This window comes from Zalophus californianus, chromosome 1, assembly GCF_009762305.2.
Source record: "Zalophus californianus isolate mZalCal1 chromosome 1, mZalCal1.pri.v2, whole genome shotgun sequence".
NCBI classification, from domain to species: Eukaryota; Metazoa; Chordata; class Mammalia; order Carnivora; family Otariidae; genus Zalophus; species Zalophus californianus.
The window spans coordinates 213,573,534-213,598,201 of NC_045595.1; the positions used below are offsets into that span (position 1 = coordinate 213,573,534).

The 24,668-nt window shown below is 49.2% G+C and overlaps 1 protein-coding gene across 3 annotated transcripts in view; it reads left to right on the plus strand.

Moving 5' to 3' along the window:
• AGPAT3 (1-acylglycerol-3-phosphate O-acyltransferase 3) overlaps positions 1-24,668 on the plus strand; it is an 81,373-nt gene that overhangs the window by 10,953 nt on the left and 45,752 nt on the right. Inside the window, exon 1 of one of the 3 annotated variants that reach the window (XM_027583540.1) lies at positions 1,891-1,909. The exons of 1 other annotated variant lie outside the window; for it this stretch is intronic. The gene's annotated coding sequence lies outside the window, so the exon portion shown is untranslated. Of the gene's footprint in view, positions 1-1,890; positions 1,910-5,563; positions 5,728-24,668 lie in introns of those variants that run through there. One more of the 3 variants, XM_027583538.1, reaches the window with a different exon arrangement.

Genomic DNA, 24,668 nt, shown 5'->3' on the forward strand with positions numbered 1-24,668 from the left:
CCATGTTCCTTGGGTTTATTCCAGTGTCTCTTTCTAGGCTACTGAGTTGACTCATTATTATTCTTTTACTTCTGTATTACTTTTTCTAAGCAAAGCTTCTTAATTTTGAGAGCTGATTTCTGTCCTCAGACCTTCGGGCTCTCCCTGTCCCCGCTCTGCTCTGCTGCATGCCGCGTGTTGGGGTGCAGCGCTCTCCCTGTTCAGTCTTGGCACTTTTAAATGCCCTTGTTCTCTTGTGACCCAGGAGTGAAACAGAAGGCGCTTTTACTTCCTAAATGCACAGCAATTTTATTACTGACGTCAGCTCCAGCACCTTGTGGGCAGAGGCCATGGTGTGTGTGGCGCTGAGTGTCCGGCCGTTTTTGAGACTTGGATGGCGTCACGTCACGTGCGCTGGCCCATGCGGTGGCCGTCTCCGGTTCTCTCCGGCCGCTCTGCGCTCCCTCCCTCTGGCGGTCTTCCGTCTCACTGCGGGGGGGGCTTTCTTCTCACTCATCCTGCTCTGGATTCCGTGTGCTTCCTGGAGGTCAAGTGTTGTGTCTGTTCATGATTCTGGAGAAACCCTGGCCGTTAGTTTGCTGAGCGCTGCTACGCTGTGTCGCACCACCCTCCAGCGTCTTCACCCTTGTTCATGCTGCTTCTCTGTCATTTCGTGCTGCATCCCGGGCGGTTTCTTCAGGCCCCCAGCTCTGCCTGCCCCCCTCGTCTGCTGTGTAACCAGCTCATGCAACTTTTCCTTCTCTTTCGGGCGCCTGGGTGGTTCCATCGGTTAGGCATCCGACTCTCGATTTCAGCTCAGGTCATGGTCTCAGGGTCGTGGGATCGAGCCCCACGTTGCACTTGGTGGGGCGTCTGCTTGAGATTCTCTCTCCCTGTCCCTCCCTACCTGCCCCCTCCGCCCACTCATGTGCACATGCGCACACGCGCTCGCTCGCTCGCTCTAGTAAGTAAATCTTTAAAAAACAAAATTCTCTGCAGTTCCTTCCAAATCTGCTGCTCTTCTTGCTGGGTATTCTGTTCCTTGCATGGATTTCGCTTTCCTTTTTATCTCCAAACTCTTCATATACAGCAGCTAATAATATCAAATAATGAGGATGATAATCACAATAATACCAGAGTCTGCATTTCTTTTTTTTTTTTTTAAAGATTTTATTTATTTTTGACAGAGAGACATTTCTTGAGGGTTGAATCCCACCACTTACCCTGCTGCCTCTCATGCCCGGAAGCCAGTCTCTTGTTTAAATTTGCGTTGTGGGCTGACGTCTGGGTGGGCCCTGTCCGTAGCTTCCTGCAAGTCTCCCCGGAGAGGTTCTGCTGCTGCCAGGAGTCCAGAGTGGGACTGATCTGGGAATGTGTTAGTTCGTTTTTCTTTCTATCTTTTTTTTAAAGATTTATTTATTTTAGAGAGAGTGAGTAGGGGCAGCAGAGGGAGAGAATCTCAAGCCGACTCCCCTCTGAGCACGGCGCCCGACTGGGGCTGGATCTCACGACCCTGAGATCATGACCTGAGCCGAAACCAGGAGTCAGACTCTTACCGACGGAGCCCCCCCCAGGCGCCCCAGTTTAATTTTCTGGACTCAAACAGGGACTTCTAAAGATGTCACTGGCTAATAAGAAGGTCTGCTGATGGGGGAAGGGGAGAGAACGTCGCAGACTTTGGTGTCCCTAATGACTGAGGCCGCCCGGGAAGACACATGTACTCTTGGGGAGTCTAAGCCGAGAAGACCCTCCCTCCGCAGCTCGTCCTTGTCAAGCACTGTAACAAGTTTCAGACCCAGTTTCAAAATGTGACTCAGAATTTGTCCTCGGTGACCTCAGCTTTCTGTTGACTCCTCTGCCATCCATCCACCTGGGGTGATCTCTGCTGTTTGACAACCAGCAAAGTCACCATGTGAACAGTTTCGTTCAGGTGAGGCTTGTTGGCTGGCCGAAGAGCCGCCATTCACATGCAGCACGTGGTACACGCGGTAATACCAGGCGTTTTATAAAAGATGACGCTGACGTCTTCGTGTGCGATAGATTCCATGTGTGGATTTTGGAGCTAGCATCTAAACGTAAGGGAAAGGCTATTTGGTGTCTAGAACAGGGTTATTCTCAGGGCTCGTCTGAGGCTGTCTTCATGCTGTGTGGTGACCCGCCGCCCCCAGCTCTGGTCCCAGCCCTGCACCTCCCACCGCACACCGTGCATCGCCTCTCAGGTGGGCACTGGGAGCTCAGCGGGTCCTTTCCTGTCCATTCTGCCGGCACCCACAACCCTTCCTCTGTCTCCCCAGGCCCTGCCGGGGGCCCCCTTTCCTCCGTGTCCCTCCCCCTTCCCCGGCCACTCACTTGTGGAACCCCCGGCTTCCAAGCCCCACCACCCTGCCTCTAGGCAGGCCTCACTGGGTTACTCCAGTGAATTCACTCTGATAGCCCGAAGGCTGTCCCTGCTCCCCTCTGCTCTGATCCCCTGCGGGGACTCTCCGCTGATGTCCACCTCCCCTCCCTCACGCCCTTCTCCCGCTACACCCGTTCTTTGGCTTCCCTGCTGAGCCAGGTTCTGGCTCGACCCTCACACACCTGCGTCTAGACCGCTCTTTCCCTCTTTGCCTGGTGAAATCTGAGGTATCCTTCAACTTGGCTGTCACTTTGCTAGGGAAGCCGTCCCCTTCCCCGTGAGCTGAGACACCCGCACACATGCTTTTAACACTCAGTCACGCCTCGCACACTGTCTTTGTGGCCCACTCTCCTGAGCTCACATTGTGCTGCTGACCTTTGCCGTTTGCACTTGTCATTGGGTAAAGACCATGAGGGTTGGTCTGACTGTGTTGGGTTTGCAGCCAGCATACACTATGGAAGCGCTTCGGAGAGAGCTGTGCATACATCAGGCACCACGTGTGTGTTGGCGAAGATGTCACACGGGCAGTGTGCAGCGGTCTTGGCCGGGCTGCCCCCAGGACCAGAGCACTTAGAAGGTGACTCGGGCTGGTGGGTGCCTCATCGAGAAGGGAGAGCGAGAATAGGAAGCAGGGCTGAGCTCCGCACAGGCTCGTTCTGGCCGGCCCGGGTGCCCAGCACCCCGGCGCGCCCATCCTCTGACACCCGCTTCTTCCTGCTTTTCCCCGTGGGGTGGCGCTGGGGGAGGGGGGGGTTTGTCCGTGGCCGCAGAAGCATGGGGGTTACAGAGGAGCGTCTCGCTGGGTCCTGGCGTGTCTCTGGAACACAGTAGATGCTGTTCTGCCAGCCCGCACCAAAACGGGGTGACTGTGTGTCATCCCAGAGCCGGGCGACATGTCGGTGCCAAACTTTTGCCTTGCTGCTGAATCATTTCATGGCTCAGCACATCCCAGAGTAGCATCTTTGCTCCCTGGAAGCCACCGGTCTGACAGCAGCAGGGACTGCTCGCTGATGAGCTCCCCTGGGACAGCTGCATGGCTGCTTGGAGGGGACAGGCAGGGCGCCTGTCCCTCTGTGCTTGTGTGGTTCTGACGCGGCCTCTCGGGGGCGCGTGTGGGAGCCACGGGGCCGCGTGCACCCTCGTGGGCCCTGAGCGTCTGGGGCCGCGCGCCGCCGCGGGCTCCCAGAGCTGCGACCTGTTCGCTGTGTGCGTGGTTCTCCTGTGTCACAAGTTTGCTTACTGCCGTGGGGGTGTGTATGGGTCACATCTACACCTGTGGCCTTTTGAAAATGAACCTCGAAATTTGCAATCACACAGATGGTAGGACAGGTTTATTTAACAAGAGTGTTCTTACTCCCGCTCATACCTCCACCAGGGAAGGGGGAGAGGGGTGCCGGGCCTCCCCCGTGTGTGGACACCCGCACATTTCGGGTGTGACACGCATGACACTTAGTGTGTTGTCTGTCCGCTGCTGGAAAGATTGTTTCCAGGGCTGGAGGTTTAACAGCAGAGTTCACCCTCCGGACACGGTGGGGTGGTGGGGGGCGGGCAGGGGGAGAGAGAATGCAAACAAGAGGGAGGCTTCTTATAAGTGAGATTGTTCGAAATGGTAAGTTCATCAGTTTGTTAAGGGCTACTGTAACCTAGCAGCTTAAGTAACAGAAGTGTTTGGTTACAGTTTTGGAGGCTGGAAGTCTGAAACCAAGAAGTCTGCAGGGTTGGTTTCCTCTGGGGGCCGGGAGGGTGGCTGTGTCCAGGCGTCTGTCCTTGCTTTGCAGACGACTGTCCTTCCCGTCTCTCCACGTGGTGCCCTTGCCGCGTGTGTCTCCATGCCCCTAGATTAGGGCCCACCCTGGTGACCTCGTCTTCACAAGCTATGTCCGCTATGCCCCTCTTTCCAGATGTGGCCTCCTTCTGAGGCCCTGGGGGTCAGGGCCTCAGTGTGTGAATCCAGGGAGGACATGATTCCAGCCATAACAGTAAGCTGTCTTTATTTGCCAGGAGCTCTTGTAAAGCCCTGATTACTGCCGGGATTTGGGGGGATTAGAAGGGAGCTGTTCAGCCGTGTACAGTGAAGCGCATTCTAGCCGAGACCTGTTGTGCCAGGCACACGCTGGTGGTGGCAGTCTGTGCGTGGCCCCCAGCCTCCAAGCTCATGCGGGACCATAATCCGGAAAAGTGCGGTTCCTTTTCCCTGAGCAGCGGCGTCCATGCTGGTGGGTGGTGTTGGCGGTGGCCGTGGACCCTCCGGGGTCAGACAGGCTACGCCCGAGCCTGGTGTCCACGCCGGATCCTGCCTCGGTTCACCTCCTCTTGTCCCACCCCTCACTGAAGTCGCCACGAAGAAGCTTCGTGCCTGACGGCAAATGCTGGCATCCCTGGGGCCGCGGTCCCTGGGAAGTGGCGGAATGGTGGCCCAGCAGCGGCCCGGCTCGCGGGGTCCAGGCGGTGGCCAGCAGCGGACCGCCCGGCCTTAACAAGAACAGTTTTGGGAAAAGAAGAAACTTGAAAAGGGAACGATGATAATTACTCATCATTTATTCTTTGTCATTTATTATGCCTTTATTTCCAGAAAGAGACTGGTTTCTTCTTCTCCTTTCGAATTTTGTAGAAGAAAAAGAAAATTGGAAGTATTTAATAATTTTATCTAATTTCTACTCTAAATTGTGATTATATTGTATTTCCAAGACTGAGTTGGCTTTTTTTTTTAAGTCAGGGAATACTTTAGGAAGAGAAAACACATAAAATATTGAACCCCCTGTACCTACTAACCAGTGGAGGAATTAATTCATCATTATAGACACATTTGAAGCGAAAGAACTAGTAAAACTAAAAGCTTCTAAAAACCATGTAAATGGAAAAGGGAAGTGGGAGGAAGACAGTCCCGAGAGTATGTCATTTCTGAGCTTGTGCTGCCTGAGAGAGCACCTGAGGCCCATCTCGCGGGGGCCACGTCTCACAGGGCCACACTTGAGATGTGCCCACTGAATTCAGATGTGTTCTCACTGTGAAAGGTGCATCCATTCAAAGATTTAGTAGAAAAAAAAAAAGAATGTAAAATATCTCATTAATGTTCTTTTATATTGATTAGAAGTTGAATGATAATATTTTGGATGTGAATTGGGTTAAATAAAATATAACTACGTGATTTTTGCCTGTTTCTTGTTGTTTTAATATGCCTGCTAGGGAATATAAAACTGAAGGTGTGCGTTGCATCTGTGGCCCACATCGTGTTCCCACTAGATGGTGCTCATCATGATTCTCAGGAGCTTCATGGGGTGTGGAGGGAGACGACATGGGACCCTGGGCAGCCCCTCATCTCCGAAACCTACAGCTCCAGAGCGAGTGAGGTGGGTCTAACGTGTGTCTACCCGCCGGACCCCGTGCCTCCTTTGTGCAAATGCACTTGATACACAGAAAATGCTTACAACAGGGTCTGGCAAATACCGACCACCCGGTGAGTTTGCTATTATTATTACTAAAATATCCTGTAGTAGCTCCTTTACAGTATAGGCAGGGATTGTGTAGATAGTCCACACCCAGAATTTTAAAAGGCTGTGTGTTCCACCGTGGAGATGCTTGGGCATGTCTACGCTAGGAGACAGAGTGGACCGCCCTTGCCTGGGGCAGGCGCGGCTGAGAGAGGCAGGGGGGTGGGAGCCCCCCACCTCCCCGGGGTTGCGTTGTGTTGACAAGGCAGGGTGCATCTTCCTGGGCGTATCTCGTAGGTGGCTGCATTCCTGGAGGGCCAGTGGGTTTCTTCGGCCCCAGGTCCGCGGTGGTCCGGGCCGCCTCAGTGCCGTGCCCTGGCTGGGCTATGGGAAGTTGCCACCCAGGTCCCCCTGTCACCTCTGGCCTTGGGGACGGCAGGCTGGCCGCCAAGCTGCATCCCAGGCCCAGGCCCTGGACACCGGCTCTCCCTTGTTGTATGGACCGTGCATGCCTGTGCCACGGGAGCAAACACCAAGTGGCCTGGGGCCCTTCCGCCCCTCCCCCCACTCTGTGCTTCCCCGTCTTTCTCCGTCACGGGAACGTCTGAGTGCAGCGATCTAGTAGGGCCTTTCTCAGTAAGTACGCTTTCAGCGGGAGAACACACCGTGGCGAGTGCCCCGGCCCCCCGGCTGCCTCTTCCTTGTCGCTGCTCCTCCTTCGGCAGTTTCTGGGAGGCTCACCTGTGCTTCCTGGTCTACGTGAGCCTGTGTGGCCGCGTGGCCCTTGCGGTCCCCGCCCCCGGCTGAGGGTCCGACCTCGAGTGGGGGCACCCCACGGCGCGGACCGTGCCTGCCATCTCTCTCGTTCCCGCATCTGCCAGCCCTCTCCCTGTCCCCTTCACAATCCAGTTCACCAGAGCCTGGCACCAGGGCGCCAGTGTCCCCGACGGGTGGCCTCCGGAGCAGCAGCCCCCAGCCGACAGGCACCTGCGGAATAACGTCCTGCCCCGAGGCTCTCTCCACTCTCGCAGGCCGCTGTCTGATGTCACTGATGTGGAAGGAGCCATGTCGCCCTGTTCCACAGCCCTGCTGCCCAGGTCGCCCGCCGCGTGCAGAGGTGGCCGTCCCCAGGGGCAGGGGCTCGGGGGCTCGGCGGCACTGGGACTCCTGCTGCGGCTGTTTGGGGTGTCCGTATCTCCTTAAGCATTTTGTCAATTATTCTTCCCAGGACTTTGTCCTTTCAGCTACATATGAAGTGTATTGCCGTAAAGCTGTTCGTAAACCCCGCTTGGTCTTAAAAAGCCCGCAGGATTGGGTTATTGTTCCTGACGTTATTCATGCGTCTATCTTGTCTCTTATCAAAACTGTCAATTTTATCGATCCTTTCAAAGAGCCAACTTTCTGGCTTTCTGTATAGTTTTTATTTCATTCATTTCTGCTTTTTATGTTATTAACTTCCTTTTTCATGTACTTTTTGTTTCTCTAACTTCTTGAGTCATGTTTTATGTCAGTTGTTTTCAGCCTCTTAAAATTTTCTGCCGTACACTTAGGTGTAACCTTTGATCGCTGAAGTGTTTCAGCCTTTATAAGTTGTGATCGGAAATCCTTTTGTTACTATTCCATTCAGTGGATTTTTAAATATGTAAATTTTTTCACCATTGATAACTGTTTTGGATTTCTAAACCTATGGTGATTTTACCAAATATCTTTTTGTTGCCTTTTAAAATTATTATTTTATCTTTTTAGCTTCAGTGTGTTGTGGTCAAAGAATATGCTCTGACTTGATGCTTGTCTTTGGAAATGTGTTGAGACTTGCTTTATGGCCTAGCATCTGCTTCAGTTTTGGAAATGTCCTATGTGTCCTTGAAAAGATTATATTCTGCACTTGGTGGGGACAGTGTTTTGTGTAAGTTCGTAAGGTTTATGAATCATGGTATTCCAACTGTCTGTATCAGGTTGGCAAACCACAGCCCATGGGCCAAGTCTCGCGGAGCAGGGAGCCCGATGCAGGACTCGATCCCAGGACCCTGGGATCATGACCTGAGCCGAAGGCAGATGCTTAATGACTGAGCCACCCAGGCACCCCCCTGATGACCTGTTTAATAATCTAATATTTGTAATCCACATTTTCCACAGTCTTTTTTTCCCCTTTTTATTATGGAAATTTTCCAACATTTGTGTGATAGGGAGTAAAAGAACTTCCGGTCCCATCATCCATCATCCTGTCAGGCAGCCCCAGTTAGCTGCGTCTGCCAGTTTTATTCTCTCTGCCCACACACTTTTGCCAGAGTAATTTAAAGCAAATCCCAGACATTGTAGTTCATAAAGATTTCAGCATCCATAGTCTTTTTTTTTTTTTTTTTACGATTTTATTTATTTATTTGACAGAGACACCACGAGAGAGGGAACACAAGCAGGGGGAGTGGGAGAGGGAGAAGCAGACTCCCCGTTGAGCAGGGAGCCCGATGCAGGACTCGATCCCAGGACCCTGGGACCATGACCTGAGCCGAAGGCAGATGCTTAACGACTGAGCCACCCAGGCGCCTGCCACCTGTTTTATAAATAAAATTTTATGGGATCCCAGAGACACTCATTTATTTCCGTGTCGTCCGTGGCTGTTTTGCGAGGACAGAGTTGAGTAATTGTGGTAGAGACCATTTGGCCTAAAAAAAACTACAGTATTTCCTGTCTGGCCCTTTCCCAGAACCTGTGTGTGCCTCCTCGTCCTTATTGGTGTCTTTCTTAGATGTCCCTGCTCTATCAGTTAGGAAAGGGGTCCAGTTATCTCCGCGGCTTTGTCTTATCTTTGCACTGACATCCACTTGCTTTATGCATTTGGAGGCTGTGGTGTTAGTGATACGGTTTCTAAACTGTTGTATCCTTCTGTGGCTGCAGTGTCTGCTTCGCTGAAGATGCTTCAGGCTTTACCTCTACTTTGAAATTCACATGTGGAACCAGCAGCTGTGGGTGAGCACGTGGCTGCAGAGCTCCTCTTGCTTTTAACCTTTCTGTCTCTTTATATCATAGATGTGCCTCAGAAGTAGCATGATTGAAGTTTTTTTAAATTGAAGTTTGACAATGGTTTTTTTAAAGTCTGACAATCAATTAATTTTTTTTTTTAAACTGGAGCCTTTATCCAGTTTCCTTTAAATGTAATTACTGATGAATTGAGTTTTGGTCTGCCACCTTGTATTTTGCTGACTGCTTTATCTGTGCCGTGTTTCCCCCTTCCTTCGCCTTCCTCGCTTTTTTTTTTTTTTTGAGGTAATTACTGATCCTTTCATTTTTATGCCCTCTAGCAGTTTGGAAGTTATAGACTCTTCTTTTGATAGTTTCCCCAGAAATTACAACATTCATAGTTGTCAATTATGTGACATTAACCAGTTTTTTACTCTTGGGGACGATCCAGGGACTCGGCACATGCCAAATGCCCCTTCCCAACACATGCGTGGTTGTGTGTTTAAGTTTTTTAACCTCATCAGACATTCTGTGGTATTACTTCTTGTTTCAGGTTTGTAGATGTATTTGCCACTCTCTTTGCATTTTATTCTGTTTTGCATCCCTGGTTTTCCATGTGAGAGCACTTTTCCTGCTCGAAGCCTGCGTGTGTTAGAGATTCCTTCAGCTTGATTCTGCTGCTGGAAAACCCTTCCCATTTCTGTTTGTCGGAAAGGCTGTTTGGCTTTTCAGAGCCATATTGCTGGTTGGAGACTTACCGGGTGACAGGGGGGCCCTTCTAGCACGTTGAAGATCTACGCACGGGCCTTTGCCGTCCTTTGTATGCTAAGAAACCGTTGCCAGGCTCTCTCTCCTGTGAAGGTAATCTATCTCTTCTGTAGCTGCTCTTAAGATCAAAATTAAAAACCTTTGTGCTTCAAAGGAGACCATCAAGAAAGTAAAAAGATAAAACCCATGGAAGAGGAGGAAATATTTTCAAATCACATCCCTGACAAGGGACTTGCATCCCTCTCACGAGTCCGGGACTGGGCTCTTGGCTTTGTTGAATGCTGGGAAGGGCTGAGGAGGAGGAGGGCCCTGCTGCCCCTGCAGCGTGGGCTCCGGCAAGCCCCCGAGACAGCCTTCCCCTGCGCTGCGGCCCCCACGCCCCCCGCCTCCCCCCATCCCCATACAGAGCAGCACCGTATCTGCCCCACATGCTGGAGCATCAACCGCTGGTCTGGAGACTTCTCAGGCACCTCCTGGCCTCCAGAGCTGCTTCTGCCTCAGCCCCAGCTCAGTGTCAGGAGAAAGGGGGCTTCGGGTGGTGAGCTGCTCAGGACAGGACGTCAGTGATGCTCCTGACCTCCCTAAATAAATCGGGAAGAGATCGTTAATTGAGAAGAAGAAGGGCCTTGAGTGTTGCAAGGTGTTTTCAGCACGTGGCGTGTCTTCAGGCACTGGCTTGTCTTTTTGCTAATTAGCTGCAGGCTCGCCATTCTCGGTTCACGGGGGCAGCGCACAATCCCAGCGTTCTTCTAAAATAGCAAACGGGCTTCTAATGAGATGCTTCCATTGACAGTGACTGATCCAAGACTGGAAAGAGAAAGGTAAGTGCTTTTGTTCTTTTCAAGAGCTGGCTTTAAGTTAGCTGCGTGGTAGTCAGGCCCATTCTGGTGACGTAGGGCCTGCCTTAGATTTACTTACAGCTCGGAGCTTCTCAGATCAGATACACCGTTTAAGTCCATTGGAGACGTGCACTTGGGATTAGTGGAAAACTGAATTAAAAATACAAGGTTTCAAAAAAAAAAAATTACAAGGTTTCACCCCCGACTTGTAGCCATGATGGGGAGACATGGACTGGATTTCACATCCTGCCTGAAGTAGCAGGAAAGCAAACAGGTGTGCAAGGCTCTAGGTTTCAGAAGCTGCACAGCAGGGCATGGGACAGTCGTCCCTGTGAGGGGAGCCCCTGGCCTCCCGAACTGTTGCCCACAGTGTCCAGCTGAGCACAGGGAGAAGGAGCTCAGGACCAGCTGGAGACAATCTGGCATCAAGCGGTTCCACCGAGGCTAGAATTTGCGGGGAGACAGTGGAGATGAGGAGATTGTGTAGAGACAGGGCTCTAGAGAGCTCAGGAGGGGGTCCTCCTCATCGTTGGGTGAGCGCTGATCTGTGCATATGCGTGCAGATATCACCAAGATGAGAGGAGAAAGTGCTGGAGAGGAGTAGGTTCTGGTCATTCACCCAGGGCTGGAAATGAAGTTTGTGTTCTCACCTGACCTCACAGTTCAAAGGGCGTGGGGTAGAGTCCTCAGAAGGTCATTGCCTTAGTCCTAGATGCGGCCTGCTCAGGACTCAGCTGACAAAGCTTATGGCAAGCCTTGAAGCATCAGACTGATTCTAAGTAATTTAACTACGTCCCCAAGTAAAGCCTCACCAGAAGGGCTGCAGCAAATCAGCCTCCAACAACATCAAGTTCACAGTGTCTGGAGCCAGTCAAAAATCACTTGCCCTACAAATAAGTGGGACAACATAACCCAGAAGAGGAGAGAAATCAACAATGAGAAACAGATCTGGGTGGAACCGCATCTGTCCAGACAGTAAGATGAGCAGGTGAGGGTGTTAAAATGTCAATTATAAATACGCTCTGTGTGTTCAGTGACACAAAGAAAGTGTGAACAAGGAGAAAGCAGAAGGTATGGAAAAGACCCAGTGAGTCTTCTAGAAAATGCACTAGTGGGGTTCGGACTAGGTCAGACTTCGTAGAGATAAGATCGGTATTTGTGAAGAGATAGCCCCAGAAGCTTCCTACAGTGAAACCTGGAAAACAGTGGGGGTAAAAAAAGGAACAGAGTGTGGGTGGACCGTATCAGGTGGAATAGCATATGAAATTGAATTCAGAGAGAGAGGTGTGTGTGGTGGGAAATATTTGAAGAAAATAGTTAGAATTTTCCCGAATCTGATGAAAGCTCATTTCTAAGAAGCTCGACAAATCCAAGCAGAAGAAACAGGAAGAAAACGACACCAGTGCACATCGTAATCAACTTTCTGGAAATTTTAAAAGCAGAAAAATCTTAGAAGCACCCGGAAGCAAAACCCTACTATGCACAGAGGAACAAAGATGAATTCAGGGCGCACTTCCCATCGGAAGCTACGCAATCCCGATGATGGAGGAGCATCTTCCAAATACTGAGAGGAGGAAATCTTCAAGCTGCGGTTCTAAAGACAACAGAATATCTATCCAAAGTGGAGGCAAAATAAAGACTTTTCCGAGTTCAAAAGCTGAAAGAATGTATCTCTGGTGGACTCTCTTTAGGGACTGTGAAGGGGCTCCTTCAGGGAGGAGCCAGAAATTTGGACCTGAAGGAATGGAGAGCAGCAGAAGTGCAGGCCAGTAGAAAAGACCTTTGTCCCCTTGTGTTTAAAAAAACAAAACAAAACAAAAAAAACAGATGATTTACTGTTTAAAGATAATAATGACATCTTGTAGTTTGCAATGTAAGTGGAAATAAAAGGTCTGCAACAATGTAGCACAAAGTCTAGGAGAAACAAAATGGAAACTGTTGTAAAGTTCTTAAAATGAACAGCAAGTGTTAAAATACTGGAAAGTAGACAGTTATGTAGTGAAGGTGTGTTGTAAACCCTAGGACAGCCACTAAGAAACAGCAGGGAGGTCTAGTAACAAGCTGTAGTAGAAATAAAATAGAATCATTAAAAAAAATCATGAGTCCAGAAGAAGACAGAAAAAAGAAAAAATGAAGCAGAGAAATTCAGATGGGACAAATAGAAAGATGATGGATTTAAACCCAACCATAAACCCAACCATCCCATCAGATGCGGATGCCCTGAAAATTCCAAATAAGAGACATTTTGTCAGAGGTTGTCAGATCAAAAAGATTAAAGTGCTATCCACATTAAATATAAAGACCAGTTTATTTTTTTCATTTTTTAAAAAGATTTTACTTATGTATTTGAGAGCACACGCACAAGCACAGGGGGGGTGGGGGAGGGGCAGAGGCAGGGGGAGATGGAGACCCCGCTGAGCAGGGAGCCCAACGCAGGACTCGATCCCATGACCCTGAGATCATGACCTGAGCCGAAGTCAAGAGTTGGACACGTAACTGACTGAGCCCCCTGGGAGCCCCAAAAGACCCAGTTTAAAGGAAAAGGTTGGAAAGAGCTGTGCTGCACAAATGCAAATCCAAAGATGGTTGAGTCAAATAAGTTAGATTTCAGGATCAGAGGTATTTCCAGGAGTAAGAATGATATGTTATCCTGGTAAAGGCAGTCAGCTCATCAAGAAAACGTAACATATGGAATAGGTATGCCCTTAATAACAGAGCCTCAAAATACAAGTAGCACAAAACGATATACTTGAAAGGAGACCTGCAGATCCAGTCATAGTTGGAGACTTCAGCGCTCCTGTCTCAATAACTGATAGGACAAGTAGACATAACATCAGTAAAGATGTAGAAGACTCAGACCGTGCTATCACCCGACTCGGCCTGCTTGTGTTTATAGACTAGCACCCTACCTGGCGGCGGCAGCAGGACTCGCGTGCGTGCAGAACGTTCACCGAGACAGACCACGTTCTAGACAATAAAACAAGTCTCAGAACATGGAAAAGGACGCAACCATGCAAAGTATGGTCTCTGACCAACAGAGAATTAACTAGAAATCAGTGATTGAAAGATATCTGGAAAAATCCCCAAATACTTAGAAACAAAATAAGCACACTTCTCAATAGCCACTGGTTCCAAGAGGAAACCATTTTGAACTTAGTGAAAGTCAACACATAATGTGTCACAATTTGTGGAATGCAGGTAAAACAGTGCTTAGAGAGATTTATAGCATTAAATGGTCATACTAGAACATAAAACTTCTCAAATCAATGATTTCAGCTTCAATCTTAAGAAAAAGCAAACTAAAGAAAGCGATAACAAAGCAGAAATCAATGAAATAGAAAACAAACAATAGGGGAAAAAAACCCAAAAGTTGGTTCTTTGAAAGGATCATTAAAATCGATAAACCCCTAGTTAGACTGATCAGAAAAGAAAGAGAAGAGAACCACCAAAATCAGAAATGAGAGATGAGAAATTACTACATATCCCATAGGTGTTAAATGATGGCAAAAGAATATTCTGAAAAACTTTGGGGAAATTTTAGGACATGGATGAAATGGACAAATTCCTGAAAAGATACAAATCACTAAAACTTAAGTCAAAATAGGTAACCCGAATAACTTTGTATCTATTGAAAAATTGAATTTATATGTAAGTCTTTCAACAGAGAAAATGGTTGGTCCAGATAACTTCATTGATGAATTCTATCAGATATATAAGGAAGAAATAATACTAATTCTGTACAAGGTCCTCCAGTCATTGGAAGCGGATGGATGACTACTTCTCAACCCACTTCACGAGGTCAGCGTTGCCCTGATACAAAACCAGGCAAAGACTGTAGACCAGTATCCCTCATGAGCAAAATCCTTCATGAATTAGAACATTTTAACAAGTCAAATCCAACAACATGTAAAATGGACACTGCATCATAACCAAGGGGGATTTACCCCAGGAATGCAAGATTGGTTTAACATTTAAAATCAATCACTGTAATTCACTGTATTAACAGACAAAAAAGAAAACCATATAACAATCCTAATGCAAAAAAAAAAAAAAGCCTTTGACAAACTTTAATACTCATTTATGCTAAAAAACCCACAAGCGCTTAGCAGTCTAGTAGTGGGCATCTGAGTCTGATAAAGGGCATCCGTGCAAACCTACAGCTAGCACCATACTTAATGGTGGGAAACCAAGGGCTTTCCTTCTCATATTGGGAGCAAGGCAAGGATGTCTCACCACTTCTCAACATTATGCTAGAAGAGTGGCAAGAAAAATAAAGGATGTACGGAATGGAAAAGAAGTAAAATTGTCTTTATTCATAGGTGGCCTGATGGTTTATATGGAAAATCCTTAAAAATCTATTAAAAAGCTACTAGAAGAGGTGGATTTAGTGAATTGACAGGGTACAGGGTCTATCTAACAAAATTAATTTTATTTCTGTATACTAGGATTGAACAAGTAAAAGCTATAATAAAACACCATTTATAAGAGCTTTAAAAATATGAAATTCTTATGGATAACCGTAAGCAAAAAGTATGCTGAGAAATTAAAGACTAAATGGGAAGACCTATAGTCTGTTATTGGCCAGAAGGCCCAATGGTAGTGAAATGTTAATTCTCCCAAAATTGATCTATAGATTCAGTGCAATCACAACCAAAATCCTGGCAAGGGTTTTTGTAGAAATTTACAAGCTTATTCTAAAATTTACACAGAAATCCAATGACCTAGAACCGCCAGGATGATTTTGAAGAGACCACCTGATTTTGGAGAATTCTCCACTGCTATAGCAATGTAGACATTATGGAACTGGCCAAAAGGTACACATGTAGATCAACGGGACAGAATGAATTTCAGAAGCAAACCCACACATTTATGGTCCATTGATTTCCAACAAAAGTGCCAGTGGGATTCAATGGGGAAAGGAGCCAGGACTCTTAGACCCCTGTATATACGTATATACACACATGTATATATGTGCGTTCGTTGTTCAAAAGCAACGAACCTTCGCCCTCCTTCATCCCCTATGGAAAAATTAACTCAAAACGGATCACAGACCGGAATGTGAAAGCTGAAGCTGTAAGGTCAATAGGAGAAGAAACGCGGTGCACACACACAGAGGGGGTGTTATTCGGCCTTAGAGATGACGTTCGGACCCACGTTACGGCCCGGATGAACCTTGACGACGTTGTGCTCAGGGACGGGAACCAGACACAGGAAGACAAAGCCCATGTGAGTCCACTTAGACGCGGGCCCGGGGACAGCCAGAGCCACAGGTCCCAGGAGTGGTGGGAGCGGTGCTGGGGGCAGACGGGTAGTGTTTCCTGGGGACAGAGTTCCTGGACGTGGACACTGGGGTTGGTGGCACAACGGTGTGGACGTACTGAACACCACTGACCTGGACACTTAGAAATGGTTAAGATGGGAAATTTCTGTATGTTTTGCCACAGTTTAAAACAAACTGAAACAAGAGCCACTATTAGCCAGTGAGCCTGGGCTTCTGCTTTGTGGACCCCAGGCTGGCGCGGTGCTGGAGAGGGGGCTGCGCCCACGGGGTCGCAGGGGTGGTGTGGGTAGGGCTCCGGGTGTAGGGGCGATGGGGGGCTTCTGCCTCCAGAGGGGTCAGAGGCCAGAGGCCGCTCTGCTTCACATCTCGGAGGCGGCCACCTTCAGCTGTCCCTGCGCCTGCAGGGGACGGGGAAACGTGTGGCCTCCGGGTCTCTCTGGGTTTGTTCATTTCTGAGCCATCTGTTGGGCCCCCTTATCAGGCAGTGGGGAGGGAGGAACGGCACTTGAAAGGGCCCCAAATAGGCCGTATCCCTGGTTTTGCCTGAGTTGGTGGCATCTTCGTGCATAGCTCTCAGCTTCCCTGGGGTGTGCTTCGTTTGATTTGGAGCTAATGGCACGTGCTCTGGCCAGTGTGGGGTTTTCCAGTCCTGCATAAGTAGTTGTGTTTGTGCCTCTCACTTTCAGACTTCATGTTGGAGCCCGTAAGGACGATTGTCCCACCAGCCCTGCTGCCCCGTGCCTCGGTGAGTCAGGAGACGGAGGTGCGGGGACATGCGTGCACATGTGTGTGTGTGCGTGCACGCGCGCGGTGATTCTGTTCCCTGTGATGGCGCTGGACTGGGTCCGCGCCGGGATCTGGCGCCGGCTCTTGCTGGCAGGCGTGGGCGCCCAGCCACGAGCACACCCCCGCCTGTCCAGCCTCGATGGCACTGAGGGAATCACGGGAGGCCCAGCCAGGCCTTACTGCATCGTTGACTGATTTTCTTGAGGAGGTAGATACTTTAAAGGTTTCCTGTGACCAAAAGGGTATTTATTATAACCAGTCCCTGTTTGTCCAAAATCCAGTGATTTTGGTAATCTGGTCAAGTTGCTTTCCCCTTCTGTTCTTTCCCGGGCGTGATGAACTGAGTTAGAAACAGGGCCACGCTGAAAGCCGCGCACGGTCCAGGGCCTTCTGTGGGGGCGCAGTAGCAGCTAACGCCCTCAGAGCCGCACCTGGACTTTGTTAGCAGACCTGGAAGGCCAGGAATCTGTCCGTCAGGAGACGGAGTGGTAGCCATCCAGCTTCGGCGTCCAGGGGTGGGCAGGTGACCTGGAGGCCAGTGTGTGTGTCTGCTGTGAGGAGAGCCCATGTTTGCATGGGGCGGTCTGCTGCTGTGGGCCTCCCCCCCGCCCCCGCGAAGCCCAGTGATAACCAGCGGTGTTGGGGGACAGCACCCAATCCGGTGGGTGCTGGTTCTTCTGGGCCTGAGGGTAGAGCCTGTGCCTCAGTGTGGCCTCCAGGGACCCGGGACTCTCTCCCATCCTTCCGTGTCCCAACCCCCAGCACTCAGGGTCCCTCCTGTGCCCGTCCTCATTCCTGGGGTCTGCCACCGCTGGGTGACGAGTGACAGGTTCCTTTTCTATCAGTCAAGCCGTGAGCACAGGGCCTCTGCCGGCCTGGTCTTATTTGGGCCTGGGAGTCGGCTGTCTTTGCAAGAACTTTCTGCAGAGTCAAGGCCGGACATTGTGGGCAGGAAGTTTAACCTCCTGAGTGGTAATTGCAGCAAACAGTGTGCTGATAGCTACCATTTGGTAGAACAAACAACTCTTAGGGTTTGAGTGGGGTTGATGGAGCCTCAGACTTTCTACACTTGGAGTCATTCATGGCTTGTGTAAAACATAGGCACCACTTTAGTTTTCAAACTAAAGTTACTTTGTTTACGGTCTCCTTAGAGTCAAATATTTCATGATGAGCCCTTGTTTGCTAAGCGGGGCTATTAATGTGACCCCCACGCTAACCTACCCGCTACTCTGAGCAGCTCATCTCCAGCGTTCTGAATCAACAAAAGGTCATTTGCTTTTTCACTGTTGTTGAGTTCATAACACTGCTTGGGGTCTCGACTGTGAAATTGTTGCAAGCTACTGTTGTCTGCAGAAGGAAATCAAGCCATACTGTAGCCTCCAGTTGAACTCTTGGTGTATGCCTTCCCTTTGATTATGGTCTGGCCACCATGGCACAACGCTCAAGCCTGAGAGGTTCTCTCCCTTCTCAGGGCTTCGGCCAGGGGTGCTGGCCCCCCCGCGTGCCGCCAAGAGCCTTTGGATCCGTGAAGCATGTTGCATCGTGCATGGCAGGCATGTGTCCCTCACGATGGCTTTTCTGGGGGAGAGTGGCCACGGGTCACTGGTCATCAGCCAGACCTCTCCCAGCAAGATGGAATTTGGGGAGGGCGGAGATGGAAATCAGTTTGATCTCCCTCATTTCTCTCTCATTTCTGGGGTCGGGGACTGCGAAGTAACACTTGAGGCTGGCAGAAAGAAGAGGAGGAAGAATGGCAGGTTGGGAGCATTGTGCTTTCCAGGCCTGGTAATAGCTATGGGACCCTTCCCAGATCTGATTTATAACCAAGCATCCAGTAAGATTAAGTCAACATTCACAAACCAAACGACTTTTAGGTGTGTGTGTGTGTATATACACAGTGTACCATTTTTTTGAAGTTTCAGAGGTAGAGGTCAGTGATTCATCAGTTGCATACAACACCCAGCGCTCATTCCATCACGTGCCCTCCTTCATGCCCATCCCCCACTTACCCCATCCCCCACCTCCCCTCCAGCACCCCTCAGTTTGTTCCCTAGAGTTAGAGTCTCTTAGGGTTTGCCTCCCTCTCTGATTTCATCTTATTTTATTTTCCCTTCCATGCCCCCCGTTCTTCTGTTTGTTTCTTAAGTTCCACATACAGGAAAGGTATAGCAAAACCAAACATAATAGAGATGATGGGCGACAGTGACCACCCCCCACAAAGCTGATAATCCGCAACGTGGAAATAAAGCGAATCATTCGTTTATGACCTGACTGGCACCTCTCAGAAGATGTTGAAATACCTAATAGACACATGAAAACAGGTGTGCAACTGGATTAGTCATCAGAGAACTGAGAATTAAAACCCACCAATGTGGTATCTGTACAGAGCCAGGGTTGACGAGGGTGTGCAGCCGTGGGGCGCTGGTCCATCGTGGAATGTGACGTGTGCCCCAAAGAGGGCAAAGGGCCTCACCGATCACTCAAACCCGCTGTGGCCCACGTGTCCTGTGGACCTCAACCCAGGCCGTAACGCAGGGAGGCGCCTTCCTAGCTAAGATCGCAGAGGGCAGGGGGAGGGATTGCTCTCCAAGAAGGCAGGGGAAGTAGAAGGCCAGGGCACCTCCGGCTCCAGGTGCCTGGGGCTCTCGGTGTAGTTCCCACTGCTGTGTGAGGAGGAATTCTCGACCCTGCAGGTGCTATATGAGGGGGCCAAGCAAAGGGTTCAGACTTTGACCGGCCAAGTTGTGTCTAGAGAAGGCAGATATCCTACAAGGTGAGCTTTTTTCCTGAAGAAACAAATCTTATCAGTGCTCAGGGTAATTGGATAGACTGTTGTTACCACCGTAGAGACAAAAGGTTAGAACTTAACAAGGAAGCAAGGTAATTTTTTTTCTTAACATTTAAATTTTAATTATAAAAGTAATGCATGCTTATGAAAATTGAACACAGAACCAAATGTAATACATAATCAAGATTTCATTCTTTATTCCCCTTCAAGTCCCAGTCTTTCCTGGCTGTGGTTGATCCTTCCAGAACTTGTAAAAATATGCATAAAAACATACATACATGCACAGAGTTTTCGAAAACACATTTATATGTGTTTATAATATATATCTGCGCCAATGATTGTGACTTGGCCTGGAAGTTTTTTACGACGTGCAGCTCTGCTTCATTTCGAAGACTTCCTTCTGCATGCATGTTCTGGAGCATGCGTGTGTAAACGTGCATGCACACACACCCACACACTGTAGGAAATGTCTGCATTACTGTTTCAGAGCACAGTTACCAGTTATCGGTTGATTAGAACCAGAGTACGCTCTTCAGACTGGCAGTGTGTGTGCATGGCCCTCAAGGGCTCGCGCTACACTCTTTCCTGTACTGAGCGGCGGGCCGGGGTTCAGGTGAGCACAGTGGAGGCAGCGTCCATGGAGGGTGATGATGGGCCTCAGGGCTCTGCAGCATCGAAGCCCCGCCGGGCTCCTTGAGCGTGGACTTTACCTCCTGCAGCTTTGGCCCAAGCTCTCCCTTTCTGTCCACATGCGGCTGGTGCTGTGTGTAAGTGGCTTTGGAGCTGAGAGATTATCACCTTGCAGGAAAGACGGAATGAGTATGTAGGATATTTCAAACGGACTCTTACTTTATTGAGTGTTTTTGTCAGGAAGTGAGGTTGAATTTTGTTAAATTACCAGCCCAGCATTCTTGTTAAAGAGATATAAAGAATTTTATTGATTTCCCGATATCAAACCATCCTTGCATTCATGGACCAGACCCCACTTGGTCATGATGTATTGTCTTTTTAACGTGCTGTTAGATTTAGTTTGCTAATAATTTTTTTTTTTACCAATTTTTGTATTCATATTCATAAGCAAAGAGCAGTGGTTCTTGAACTTTTGTTCTCTTTACTCTCTTAAAATTATTGAGGACCGCAGAGAGCTTTTTGTGTGTCTGTGTGAGTCCTCTGTCTTGTAGGTCTCAGCTGGGGGTGATTGCGCCTGTCACCACCAAGGGGACATTTGGCAACTTCAGGAGATGTTTTTGGTTAACACAGCTGGTGGTGCAGGATGTCGTTCCTGGCAAGCAGTGCGCGGGCAGGGACGCTGGTGGAGAGCCTGCCATGCACAGGACAGCTTCTGGTCCGAAATCTCAGCAGTTTCCTGGTCGAGAAATCCTACTGTCCATGTAGACTATCTTAGAAATTAATCTTGAGAACATTTAAAAATATTTATTTATTCATCCATTTAAAATAGAAGCAATAAACTGATTACGTGTTAACATAAATAATCTTTTTTATAAAGAAAAACTACATTTTCCACAGCTGAACCCAGGGAGTGAGGAGAGTGGCACAGTTTTATATTTTTACGAGTCTCTTTCATGTCTGGCAACAGAGGAAGCAGCCAGAATCAGCTGCTTCTGAATTCAGTCTGTGTTGTTTGGTTGAAGTACATAAAGACAGTCCTGCCTCATCAAGACATACTGGGAAAACAGGGGACTTCTGTGTCCCCTGCTGGGGGCTCGGGGACCCCAGGCTCCTTGCATCACACATGGGAGCCATCGATGTAGACAGGCTTCCTTCTTCTGCGTTCCTTCTCCCGTGTGCATTTAGTGCCATGCCATCTTCATAAAAGGCATCTGGACTTTTTCTGTCTTCCTCTATGTTCTGGAAAAGGTTAAATTGTATGAAGATAATCTGTTCTTAGAGGATTGGTAGAATTAACTTGCGAAATCATCTGAGTTTGGCATCTTTCATTAGAAGTAACTGACAGATACCTTTTCATTCTATAAAATAAGGTCTGCTTTGGGGCGCTTGGGTGGCTCAGTGGGTTAAGTGTCCAACTCTTGGTTTCGGCTCAGGTCATGATCTCAGAGTCGTGTGATCGAGTGCACTTCGGGCTCTGTGCTTAGCGGGGAGTCTGCTTGGGATTCTCCATCTCTCTCTACCCCTCCTGCTTGCGTGCTCTCTCTCTCTCTCAAATAAATACATAGATCTTTAAAAAAAATAGTTCTGGTTGGGGTGCCTGGGTGGCTCATTCGGTTAAGCGTCTGCCTTTGGCTCGGTTCATGGTCCCAGGGTCCTGGGATCAAGCCCCGTATCGGGCTCCCTGCTTATCAGGAAGCCTGCTTCTCCCTCTCCCACTCCCCCTGCTTGTGTTCCTACTCTCGCTGTGTCTCTCTCTGTCAAATAAATAAATGAAATCCTTAAAAAAAAATTAGGTCTACTTAAAGTTTCTTTTTTGTGGTCCCTTTCTTTGTAAATTTTTTCCTTCTAGAAAATATCCATTTCATTTAGGCTTTCAAATTTGTTTGCACAGACATGTGCAGTTATTTCCATGATTTAAAAAAAAATGTTTTCTTTTGATGGTTATTCCCTATTTTCTTATTTTGTGTATTTTTGTTCTACTTTTTCTTCATTATTTTTTATTGCTATGGGTGACTTAACTGTTTTATTTTTTTTTCAAGTTTCGCTATTAATTAGAATTTTTTTAAACACACTGTTTGTTTTTACTTTTATTAATTCCTTCCTGACTTCGTAATTCTCTTTTAGCTTTTCGAGTTGGAAGCTTGAGTCTATTATTTTCATGCTTTCATTCCTAAAGACTTAAATACCTAATGTGATAACTTTTCTTCTAAGCATGGCTTCAGTTTCATTGTGCTTTTTAGAGACCGTATACTTTTGGTTTCTATATCCCCTGGGGAGAACTAAGAGGAGCTTGGTCACCTCTCAGGGGAAAGGCCCTGTTTTTGGATCTTGTTATTAGTTGCTAGCAAACATTGTCTGCGCTCCAAATACGATTTGGAACTTGTTGATTATTTCTTTGTTGCTTAATACATGAATGTCCCCCTGGGCAGGTGAAAGGAGGTGTGGCTTCCCTCACCAGTGACAGGATTAGCGCCAGAGCCTTAGACCCACCTCCTGAGCCTCCCTGCTCACCGACCTTCTTGACCACCGTTCTTCCTCGGGTTGGAAGAGACGGATCCGCGTCTCCCATTATTAGAGTGCTGTGAGTTGTTCTTTTGTTTGGTTGTGTTTTTGTCTTTGGTGGTGGTGACCTGAGAGCTGGGAAGGTGCACTTCACCTGATCCCAGCCTATCGCGTGTCCCTGTGCGCGCTCATCCTTCCTGGTGGCTCGGGCACGGCCCCCACCTGTCTCCCCAGGGCCGCCTGCCTCAAGCCCATTTTACCTTCTTGCTTCATTACTGTGGCCTTCTTGTGCGGGTGTTTGAGCACCATGTCTGTGGCCCCGAGTTTCTGTCTTTCTGTGACTCAGTGTTTGGGCTTGTCTGTCTCTGGCACATCTCGCAGACGCTGGGCTCACCGGCTGTTTGTCCTTGTGATCGCTGAGACGCGTGGACTCCCAGCATCACCATGGCCATCACCTTCATCCTCACCCCTCGTTTTACTGCCTTCTCTTGAGCTGACGTCCATTAGCTCGTCTACCCGCTGTGCCCTTGTGGTGTCCTCACAGCATCGGCACGCGTGGTTGGCCTCACTCAGGCTCATCGGTATCCCTACTTTCTTCCTAAATACCGTAAAGACCTTAGAACCAGGACTTTGATTCTGCAGTGTTTTCAAACCCTCATTTCCTGGGCACGCAGCACCGCGGTGTGTGCACCTGTGTGCTCTCCCTGGGTCCTCACACGGTTCTGGACATGGGCTTTGGGAGCCACCGGCAAACTAGGGTCCTGGAGCCTGGAGAAGTGGCCTTGGAGCAAATTGCAGGCTGGCTTGTTGCTTTGTGTGCGTGGCACTTGCTAGCCCCACCTCTCCCAGGATGCAGGCCACACGTGTTTATTCTGTTACACGGCTCTGACCACAGACGGCCTGATGGGTGCGTGTTAAGTCCACGCTGATATCTTCTTGCCACGTTCCCCCACCAGCAACCCCGAGCACGGGGACCCTTCCCCCAGCGGGCAGGTGCGCCGTGGATGGCTCGGTGCTCATGTGTGTGCATCTTCCCGCATGAGCGTGGGACTCTGGGCTGAGCTGCTGGTCCGGTCCCCGCAGGGATACTAAGAACTTGACGAGGCATTGGACTTTAGCATGGCAATGAACAAATTTAGAATGCTTCAGTTATTCAGTGCCTTTGACAAGTTGTTCTCAGTGGTAACAAAACACTAACACAAAACACATCAAAAGGCTGTCCTTTTGATGATCAGTAATTAGCTCCCTGCCGCTGATTCTCGGGGCTAAGTTTCCCAGGATGGTGTTCATTGCTGTGTCACGAGAGTGTTGGGGTGGGCCAGGCCTGGACTTGGGACGAGCGTGGTAGAGGACGCGCTGCAGGGACAGGGAGATTGTGGCTGACCAGCAGAACGTGCAGTGCCACGAGATCTTCTTGCTGATTTCTCTGGACCTTGATGCTGTTTTGTAAAGGTTTACAAGAGGACATAGGCTTCTTTATTTGGGCTAAATTCTGTCGAATGAAGATTTTCCCTTTTGTAGATTAAATTCCTTAACCCGTGATGTCAGCAGAAGGAGAGGGCCCCTCAGGTGAGGAGGGAGGCTTTGGCTCTTGGTTCCAGTAAGACGTCCAGTAAGCGCTGGGGTGTTTTCTTTGCTGTGTGACTCAATGCTGCACGTGCTAGGGACACAGCACAGCTGGCAATGTGTGCTGGCTTTTTCAGAAGTCAAATTGCATATAAAGAACTGCGCCTGTTAAGGCTTTGAAAACCCAAACAACTTTGAAGTGAAGACAGACTTTGCTGGAAAGTTTCCATTGATCCCTGGGTTTGGAGCTGTGGTGTCCAGTTCCAGTGGTTTGTCGGCGAAGGGTGGGGACCTGGATCACCACTGCCGTGGACTTGCGAAGGCCCCCAGGAAGTGTCCCTAGGAGGTCAAGTCTCCAGGTGGCCGGGGAGAGGGCAGGCTGCCCTACCCTGCCATCAGGTATCGTGGATCTCATTTAACAATCTACTGACTTTGGCGGAGGGCCTGCCACTTGCCAGGCGCCCCTTTGTGGAGGGCACAGGCTGTGGGGGATGTGACCCAGACACACGTGAGGGCTGCATTCCAGGGGGTAGTAGGGAGGTGATGGTCGTGAACAAAATTTCCATGATCTTCCCGGGGCAGAGAGAGCCTGGTGGATTGCAGGGGACAGGCATGGAGGTCAGGAGAAGGTGCTGGGGCTCTGTGGACAGATGGACACTGTGGCCCCGGCTTCAGAGGTGCCCGCAGGACCTCACAGGTGTCCTGAGCTCCAGGGCTGTCCCGGAGGAAGTGAGCTGCCACG